At 39.4% G+C, this 8543-nt stretch overlaps 1 long non-coding RNA gene across 1 annotated transcript; it reads left to right on the plus strand.

Moving 5' to 3' along the window:
• Positions 1-992: 992 nt before the first annotated feature.
• Positions 993-2187, plus strand: LOC106320911. Its single transcript, XR_001265950.1, has 3 exons — positions 993-1431; positions 1762-1828; positions 1936-2187. It is a non-coding gene; the product is annotated as an uncharacterized LOC106320911 (long non-coding RNA).
• Positions 2188-8543: the final 6356 nt, after the last annotated feature.

Genomic DNA, 8543 nt, shown 5'->3' on the forward strand with positions numbered 1-8543 from the left:
TTAAAGTACTTGTCTGTTAAAGAAGAAGTTCAGAAACAGAGAGTGTCATTTGAGCACATAAGGACGGACATGATGGTAGCGGATCCGCAAACTAAAGGTTTACCACCCAAGGCGTTCAATGGCCATGTAGAACGTATGGGTATTATAGATAAGGCTTTGCTATTTTAGTTATGGGATGCTCATTATGTATTTGACACTGAGAATTCACATAAAGTTATGTTTCTGATTTATTTATTATGTTATCATTAAAGTATGTGTATACACTTATGGTTTGTAGATAACATATGGTTGGTTTGAGAAATAAAAGTTCTTCTCATATAAGGATTGATATAAAATTGGAATTGATTTGTGATACATGGAAGGGACTATGTCGTTTAATGACATACAACCGCCATGATTCGATTAATTCAAATTTTAGTAAAGATCAAGTGGACTTGATATAAAAGTGCACATTAAAGTTATTGAACCCTTAAGTCAGCACAAAGATCAAGTAGGAGAATGTAAGAATATTTTATATTCTGTGTGACCTATGTATCTATTGGTTTAATATAAAGTTCAAGTTCATGTTAATGTTTTTAGATTCTACTATAAAAGGCGATGCCGTGATGGATCGGTTTCAATTAATGAGCTAGAATCCGGGTGTATTGATAACCCTCATACTTTACCTTATATTTATAAATGTCTTTAATCCCGTGATCATCTAACTAATACTAAAAGGGTTATATGAGGAGTAGAAAGGGTGTCCACGTCAGATTTAAAATTCACCCAATCAGAAGCAAGTTTTAATACACGTCAGATAGACTTAACCGTCTGGGCTTCGTGATTCTGCTTAAGCCCAATTCTATGCAATCCACTTCCTTCTCCATGTGGGTTAAGAGCATCCGCGTAAGCGTCTCTCATTTTTTTGGGACCCGCAGGTTCATTAATCTCGACCTTTCTTATTTGTTATGTGCACAATGAAGCCGATAAGTCTTCTTCTCTTTCTCTTCCGTTTAGATCTAAGATTTCTCCATCATAGCTACAAAACTCACACCCACATACATTAACTTTTCGTCTTCTACAATTAAATGGATGCACTGTTTATCTTATTCTATCTCCTCATCTCCCAGATTCTCAGACAATCAATTATGGTTGCGTTTAATAACCTACGCGAAGTTCTCCCCTATATATATATTCATATGACACACTGAATCAGTGTATCTCATATCAAGTCAAAGCTTTGTTGAACCAGCGCAGATGTTAACCAATCATCATCGACAATGTCCTCCTCTGCTGCTATTGTTGCTCAAACAGCGTCTCCTCTTCAACCTTCGATGATCTCTGCCTTGGTTTGACTTCTCAGGTGGTTGTTGGCCGGATCCTCCGCTTTTGGGATTCAAGGAATATCAAGAAGAATTTTGAATTTGTTGGTATCACCATCGTCATGAAAAGGTTTCAACATCCTTCTCCTAACCTTTAAAGATTTATCATTGTTTTTTTAAAAAATAATCTGAAAAACGAATAGATAATAAAGCTTTACTTGGATTTCAATAAAGGGATCTTTGACGGGTATTTGCATATCGGAAAAAAAAATTCAAGACCTTCCCTAAGCTTTTGAATCATTATGCCTATCCACGTTTAATTGCAAGTTTGATATAGCTTAAAAGAGATTCATCGAAAGTTTGTATTTTTGCTTTGCTATGTAACATGTTCATTCATAGTTTTGTGTGGTGGTTGTTGTTGTTCACATTAACATATTGTTTCTGCTTGGGTTTTATTTAGGTGTAAAACCTCGACTGATGGAGTCTAAGATCGAGACGCTGACTCTCACTCTGGTGAATTTGTTTCAGTGAGTTTTCACATTCTTTATTGAATGAACAAGTACATCTATGATTTTGTTGGGTTTCCTTAGATAGAAGAAAGACTGAAGTTATCATGCTCCTTTTATCTCTGTAGTTTGTCAAGAAAACGAGCCGTGACGATGACTGAACAAGTGAATCGTTTGGTATCACCGGATAGAGGCAGATCAAAGAATGCAGCTCTGCCATCTACATCTCAAGTGACTTGCAGTAGACTAGATGTTGAAGGCATGGACCTACAAAGAACTTCTTCTAGAGAACTAGGAAACTCATTGCAGGTTGTGATAGGTATATATGTCAATTTTCTCTTTACGAAGTATGAAGGAAGTTGGTATTTCATTTGTTTTAAGTAGGGTAGAAGGTTCATGGATATATAATATATCTATGTCCTTTGTAGGTATTGGTAAACACAGCCGTACGGCACAAGTAAATTTAAACGTTGTAATTTGAAAAAATACAAGTGTTTCATGTGAAAACTAACAGTTTCTTACATATGTAAAATTTATTGGTTGGTTCAAAAAACACCGCATAATCAAAGGCTTCTAGGCTAGACTGTCCCAATAGTCCCAGTAGAAGTTATAATAGTTGAGCTATATTTGCCACTAGCTGTATGCTTTCAAATTTAAAATAAAATACTATCAAGTTTTGCATTTTTTTTGGCCCGAAGGAGCCACGACCATCATCCTCTTGACTAGACTATTAAATCACAAGTTTAATTAATCTCATCACACAATGGCTGTAACCCCCTTAATGCTTCGAAATACATCTCCGAGACGGTTAAATATTCCTAAGTTATCATCACCTCCAAATAAGTGTTGGTATCATTAGAATTTATGTGCGCCCGACATGAACCGACTGGAAGCATTCCCTCATGATATTCTTGAGGAAATTGTTGCGAGTCACTGCCGTTTCAGCAATGGATTAATACAATTTCATGCAAGGAACTTCGCATCTTCTCTGAGAACTACCGTGTCTCCAAGCAGCTAAACCCATCACCAATAGTGAAAAAACCTTTACTAGCGATCTGGAACTGAGTTCTGATGGCGATATATTTGAAGTACAACAACCGAGAACCCCACTAAATCAAAAGAATACTATACTTGGCTACTTTTACCGTAAAAATTATAATTTGCTCGGACTCCATCACTTCTCAGTTGATACATCTCCGGTGTGCTCCACTTGTCGTTGAGCATGTCTGAGAAAGGAAAGAAAATCCTTAAAAACCTCAAGTGGACTGAAAAAATAGTCAGTGTGAATATTTGTTGGGAAACATCAAAGCATACCTGAAAGGCATAAAGGTGGCTAGGAAGGTGTATCTAGAATAAAGGGAGGCAACAAAACCTGCAAACTTTAGCCACCCATCATTAAAAAACCATTAGAAACTCAACCTGCTAAACTTACGCCCTACAACGAGACACTTATTGATGTACGTTGAAGGTGGAGGGGGCAGCTGCCCCCCATGAAATAACTACACCTAATGTAAATTGTTAAAGGCAAATTAATATTGCCCCCATTAATTATAACTATTTTGCCCCAGTCACTTTTTCTTTCGTTCACTGTTTTAGTTAATTTAATTATTTTTACGTACAATTGGGTTTTTTCCGTTAAATATGATGGCTAATAAATCTTTTTTTTTCATTGTTTACTAATATCACTCAATATACACGCATATAGTAATCTAAATATGGGGGTAAATCAGAACTAAACATAGTTAGGCTATTACAAAGATTGAGATTCTAAAACTATTGAAACTCATTTTTTCTTAATTTCTTTTAAAGCTTAAATTATAAACAGTTTAATAAGAATTGTTTCAATTTTATTTTATATTATATTATGAATAATGACTACAGATTAAATTTTTTTGAACATAAGGTATAGCTTCATTTTCACAAATCATGTATGTCTAAATATTTTACGGTCTATATTTTTGGTAAACTTTCAACAAATTTTCAATAGAATTTAAATAACATTTTATATTTTTTTGGGATAATTTTTTTGGATAATTTGAATAAAACTATGTATTATATTTTGCCCCCGGTGAAATTTTTTCGGGCTCTGCCACTGCTTCAGGCCTAATTCAAAAAACCGCAAAAATGAATCTCACTTACCACCAACAGAAACTAAAGAAAACGCAACCCAAAACCGTAAGTGAAATCTCTTTCTATAAAAAAAAAGTTAATATGCACCGGTTCTAATAAAATCAAGAATTACATATACCCATACTGTTATCTATTTCCGGAGACGACAAACAAATTTTATTAAAATAAAAAGAGGATATACGCTTTAGATATAGTGTTCACGTATGCGAAAATAATTTGCCAATGAGAAACTATATTTTTGCCATGTCACCTCCTCTATTTGTTTTTACAAAATGATCCTTTAACTTTTTACTTAAACAATTATAACCAAAAATATTTTTCTTTGAAACAGATAGAGTAATCTTTAAACTAACTTTATATAGATACGATGACAAAATTGTAAAGTGGTCTCACCTTGAATTTCTCTCATTCTGTGCATTCATAATTGGAAGGAATTCTCATAAACCTAGACAGAAGTTTAAACAACTTTGACGGCGATTTCAGAAGACCTAAGGGAGACGGCGACGGCGATTTCAGAAGACCCACCTGGTGCCAAGGAAAAGCCTTCTGAAGGAGAGCGTGATAAGACTTCGAGGACAGAGAACACCCTGTCGGAGGCTGGGGAGGAGATTGCAGAATCGGGAGAGGTACTGACTAAACCCTCGGAGTGGGATCTGGAGAAATCTCATGTCAAAGTTGGTGTAGCATAGGGATTTCCTCCCCCGTCCTCACCTTGGACGAGGGATAGGGAAGCATCGTTACAACCTGTTATTGAGGAAACTAATGGAGTGGTATCAATGGTGATCCCAACAGAGGTCTTATCTGATGCAAATCCTTTGTGGAGATGCTACGTTGTGGGCTATTTCATTGGAGATGCTCCTCATGTAGGATCAATCCATGCCACTGTAAATCGGATCTGGGCTAATCCAAAGAACAAGACTAAGATTGATGTTCAATTTATTGAGAAGAATACAGTCTTTTTCCGTATCGAGAATGAACAAATGAGAGGAAGAGTCCTGCAGAAGAAGTATTGGCACATAGTGGATATCCCTCTGGTGGTGAATGAATGGTCTCCGGAGACTGCAACTCTGAAGCCTGACCTCACTTCCATGCCAATGTGGATTGATTTGCGGGGGTGCCTAGTCCTTTATTTTCAGCAAAGGGTTTGAAGTGTCTGGCTAAGGGTGTTGGCAAGTTTGTTAAGCTGCATCCAAGTACAGAGAGGTGTATACGTTTGGATATTGCACGACTCCTAGTGGAAGTTAATCTTCATAAGGAGCTGGTAGAGAGGATCGATTTCCAGGATGCTAATGGGGAGAAGGTTTCGGTCGAAGTATGTTACCCTTGGTTGCCTCCAAAATGCAGTGTGTGTAAGGCGTGGGGACATAAGGGAGTGGATTGTATTTCACCACAGGTTAAGATCTTGAAGGCCTAGTCTGCTAAGGGAAAAGAGATCTGCACTCCAGAATCAAATGAGATTGCAGAGGTTGGTGTGAGACAGAATCAGAATGTGGTGGGAAAGTTATTGCAGGAGTTAGAAGATATGGCAGTGCAGAAGTCAACTGAAGTGGGTTCTTCAAGTGATCGACTGACTGAGAAGTATGGTGAGGGAGCAAGAAGTGGTGACAGTACTGACCCACCATTGAATGCGGAGGGATATGAGGAAGCGTTTGTTCTTAATAGAACAGAGCAGAAGCAGTGGTCACTGGTGCAAACTGGCTCTACTTATAACAAAGTACCAAGTGAGACAGGAGAAGGAAATAGTAATGGCATTACGGTATCCCCATCTCGTTTCAATGTTCTGGCTGTTTCAGAGGATGAGGGAGAATTAGATGACATTGAGGAAGGGGAGCTGGTACCAGTGTTGACTAAGACTGAAGTACCAAGGGAAACTAAGAGAAGGGGTAAAGCTCAGCAGTCTGTTGTCAATAAAAACTCCAGAAAGAAAGTTGTGAATTCAAGAGACTTGAGGTTGGTGCAGGCTCATTCAGCAGCAGCAAAAAAAACTTCCTTTCGGAAGTTATGAGGTCTTTCTTTGCATGGAACATGCGTGGCTTTAATATGTCACGCAAACACGTAGCTGTACATAGATGGATAATGAAGGAGAAGCCTTTATTTGGCTGCTTAATGGAGACAAGAGTAAGAGAAGAAAATCATAGTAAGTGCATGAAGGCAGCTCTACCGGGTTGGTCTTCAATCACAAACTATGATCACTGGAAAGATCTGGTTTTGCTGGTCCGATAGAGTACAGGTCACTATGTTGCACAAGAGTTCTCAAGCTATCACTTGTGCAGTTCAAATACCTGAGACGAAGGAGCAGTTTATTTGTTCTGCGGTATACGCTTCTAACTTTGAAGTTGAGCGTAGAGAACTGTGGGAAGATATGCGAGGCACACTTGCAGCTTATAAGCATCTCGACATGCCATGGATCCTATTAGGAGATTTCAATGTCACGTTATCTTCAGGGGAACATTCGCGGGTTCATGACTATCTTACTGATCAGAGAGGGATGCGACAGTTTCAGGAGGTGGTCAACGATTGTGTGCTTACTGACTTGGCTTATACTTGAGCTCTTTTTACATGGTGGAACAAGCAAGAGACAGATCCTATTGGGAAAAAGCTTGATAGGGCTCTCATTAATGGTGACTGGCTGCGCGTTTTCCCTAAGTCTTTTGCCAAGTTCGAAGCTGGTGGAATTTCTGATCATGCCCGATGTGTTATTCAGCTGTCTGAGAATAGAGAGGAGGTGCGGAAGCCTTTCAGATTTTTCAATTATCTGAAAGAGCATGAGGAATTTCTACCAACAGTTGCTAAGTTGTGGGAAAGCACAGAATCACTCCATCACTCTCGGGCTTCATTGGGGATGTTCCATAAAAAACTTAAGGCCTTGAAGTATGAGATGAGACTCATGAATAAAACGCATTATGGTGATCTTCCTGCCCGTACCAAGCAAGCTTACGAGGTGATGTGCGACTGTCAGAATCAGGTTTTGAGGGATCCAAATCCTATGACTTTTGCGGCTGCTGCAGTAGCATCAGACAGGTGGAATAAGCTGGCTCGCATAGAAGAGAAATTTTTCAGACAGAAATCGTGTATCCGTTGCCTAGCTGCAGGGGATCTAAATACTACTTTCTTTCACCGGTCTGTCCAGTCCAGAGCCTCTTGGAATGCTATTCGACAACTTCATACTGAGAGTGGAGAGATTCTCAATGACCCTACAGCAATTTCCCGGGAAGCAGTCCAACATTTTCAACGTTTCCTGCAATCTCAGGACCATGGGGCAGCTGACGTTTCAATAACCAGTTTGAGGGAGTTACTTACTTATAGGTGCGATCTTCACGCAGCAGCAAGGCTTGTAGCTCCAGTGCTGCCTCCCGAGATACAAGAAGCAATTCACTCCTTACCCGATGATAAGGTTTCTGGTCCAGATGGCTACACCAAGGAGTTCTATGTGGCGGCTTGGCCGATAATAGGAAGAGACTTTATAGTTGCTGTGCAGTCATTTTTTATATATGGGTTTCTGCCCACTGGAGTCAATGCGACGATCCTCTCTCTTATTCTCAAAACAGAATCAGCTCGGACAATGAAGGAGTATAGGCCAATCGCCTGCTGCAACTTTTTGTATAAAGTTATCTCCAAGATCCTCGCGTCTAGACTCAAAAATATTCTCCCTGAAGCTATAGAGGCCAATCAGTGTGCCTTTATTAAGGATAGACTCCTGCTGGAAATGTGCTGCACGCTTCAGAGTTGGTTAATGGATATCACAAGAAGAAAATACAGACAGATGCACCATTAAGTTTGACATATCGAAGGCTTTCGATACAGTAAGATGGTCATTTATTACTGATGTTCTGCGAGCGATGGGTCTACCTGATCTTTTTATCCATTGGATCAACGTTTGTATCTCCACAGCAGCCTTCTCAGTCTTGGTTAATGGAACTCTAGAAGGGTTCTTCACAAGCGCAAGAGGCATAAGACAAGGATGCTCTCTTTCTCCATATCTATATGTCATCATCAACAATGTGTTGTCTAAGATGCTGAATCAAGAAGCCGGCGCAGGTTTATTTGGATATCACCCTCAATGCCAAGGAGTGGGGCTTACACATCTGAGCTTCGCTGATGATATCTTAGTTTTCACCAAGGGGACAGTAGACTCTTTGAAGGGGGTAATGCAGACTATGGAAAAATTCGCAACCATGTCAGGACTGCATATTAATGCCTCAAAGTCATCTCTATATGCTTCAGGACCGGGTACTGCAACAGTCTGTGAAGAAGCTCTTAGTTTAGGGATTGCAGTAGGCAGCTTACCTATTCGGTATTTGGGCTTGCCTTTAACTACCAAGGCGCTGACCAAACTTGACTACGAGCCGCTCATTGACAAAATCAGATCAAGTATGCTATCATGGACAAACAATACCCTCTCTTTCGCAGGACGCCTACAGCTGATTAAGTCAGTAGTATCCAGCATTGTGAACTTCTGGAGCTCTGCATTTATATTACCCATGGGCTGTTTGGATGCTATAGAAAGTTTATGCAGTGCTTTCTTGTGGTCGGGTTCCCCTAACCAGACACATAAAGCTAAAGTTAAATGGGACGATCTGTGTTATCCTAAATCAGAGGGGGGACT

Source organism: Brassica oleracea, unplaced genomic scaffold (genome assembly GCF_000695525.1).
Source record: "Brassica oleracea var. oleracea cultivar TO1000 unplaced genomic scaffold, BOL UnpScaffold01124, whole genome shotgun sequence".
Lineage (NCBI taxonomy): Eukaryota > Viridiplantae > Streptophyta > Magnoliopsida > Brassicales > Brassicaceae > Brassica > Brassica oleracea.